Raw genomic sequence first — 2,010 nt, 5'->3', positions numbered from 1 at the left:
CAACCGCCTTCTCAGGAAGCGCAAGCAAATTCCTGTTGCATTCTTCTATTAAAACGTCCATTTCATCCTGGAGCGCAGTCTTGTCGTCTGCAAGAAAGAAAGACGAAGTGATGAAGGAAAAAGCGCACACACAAAACATACGCAGTAAGAAGCGGCCACTTACAAGAAATATTCATCAAATATACTTCTTGCTTGTCAGCGTACTCTAACTCCCCTACCTGTACACGTTTCCCTGTTGTAGTTTTCTATGTGGAGCACACACACACACACAAAAAAGCGTTGTCTTTCACACGAGGACGTCTTGATGCCGACGATGGCGAATGAATCCTGTCTGTGCCTAGCACTTCAAATGACTACGGACGTCAGGTGACCTACTGACGTTGACAATATTCCAAAAATAAGTATGTTCCCTATCAGCCCGAAGGGAGCAGCGGTGCAGAAGGGGAAGGGTCAGTCTATGCTTCCCATTGAGCTCTAGAATTTCCCGCTGACCTAAAAAGTCGAAACCAGTTCAGCTCCTCGTACACTTTTGTCCAGAGGGACTGCAATGTACATGTGGTTTGGTGGTTTCGAAGCCAAACGGAAACTTTTGCAACACATCCGTATTATCATGTTGTGTTACCTCCTCAAAAAACAAAAGAAAAAGTAAAAAAATAAGCATGATATATTAAGCTTTATTGCTTTTTGTCAACCTGTTTACGCATTAGTTATCAATCATATCGAGGAGGAGGAGGAGGAGGAGTGTCGTTGGGAGAAACCCGAGAGGTCTGCCTGCCTGATTAGGCGGCATGTTTCTCGGGAAGGGAAAGGTGGTGGAGAGGAGGAGAGGAGAGGGTGAAGTGGAAGACCGAGCGGAATCCGCTCGGGGGGAGGATAGCTGCGTCCATGGGCCGACTTCAGGGGAACTGTGCCGGCATACGCCTATTACACATCTGAGGGAAACCCAGGAAAAACCCCAGACGGCACAGCCGGCCCGCGGATTCGAACCGCGGACCTCCCAGTCTCCAAGCGCACGCGTTACCGCTGCGCCACCGGAGCTGGTATCAATCATATCATACTGTGCATTTCCGGCATTCACTGGTGTCCCTTTTCCCTGCCCGGAAAGTTATCTCAGCAATAACAATTAATACTAATTCGTGGTTTTACGTCAAACATAAGCTTAACATAGACCCGCGCTACCAAGGTCACTTCACCTGATCGTCCTGCCATCACATCATCTCATCGCTGGTTCGACTGGCCATGCACGGGATCTCGAAATGATATACACAGCACGTGGCTCCAGAAAAATGTTCCTGGGTGCATTGTGTTGAGGGATCCCGAGTATTTGCTCATCTTGAATGTATTTCAGTTTCTGCTGCTGCTATAACCGGGAAAAAATGTTTTGCGGGATTCTGTCGATAACGGTCCTAGATACGCTACATATAATTTAATAATTCCAGACTTTGAGGGCAACGTGATCGAGGATCTCTGTAATCATGTTACGTAATATCTATTGCCACACTTGAAATATTTTCAAAGATTGTCAAAGGAATCCCGGTTGACGACCAAGTATCAGGCACGTCCTTCCGGATTGGTTCAGGCGATATTCAGGCGGATTCAGGAAAGCGGCGTCCGGAATCCGGCTGGACCTACGCCGGAATGTCCTGATAGTGCCTGAACAGTGCCGGATTCCGCCGGAATCAGCCGGATAGTGCCCGGAATCAAGTCTGATTCAGGTTATTCAGGAAGTTTCGTACGGGAACATAAAGTAGGAAGGCAACGAAGGTCACGAATAATATTGGGGCGAATGAAAATAGCTTCGGAAAGGCAATGTCGATACCGTCTTTCACCACTGAAGCTTGTAAGCCGGCATGATCTTGCACAGCTGCTGCAACGCGTTAGTCTCTAGATGGCTGATCTGTGCATGGTCTGTCGCAAAAATAAAATCAAACCTAATCGAATCCGACCCGTGTTTTCCCTGCAGACACCATGTGTGAGCTTTCCTGTCATACATATATGATATCTCTCTGG

Source organism: Ornithodoros turicata, chromosome 1 (genome assembly GCF_037126465.1).
Source record: "Ornithodoros turicata isolate Travis chromosome 1, ASM3712646v1, whole genome shotgun sequence".
Taxonomy (NCBI): Eukaryota; Metazoa; Arthropoda; class Arachnida; order Ixodida; family Argasidae; genus Ornithodoros; species Ornithodoros turicata.
The sequence above is the reverse complement of the archived record's forward strand: the minus strand, read 5'-3'. Positions refer to the sequence as shown.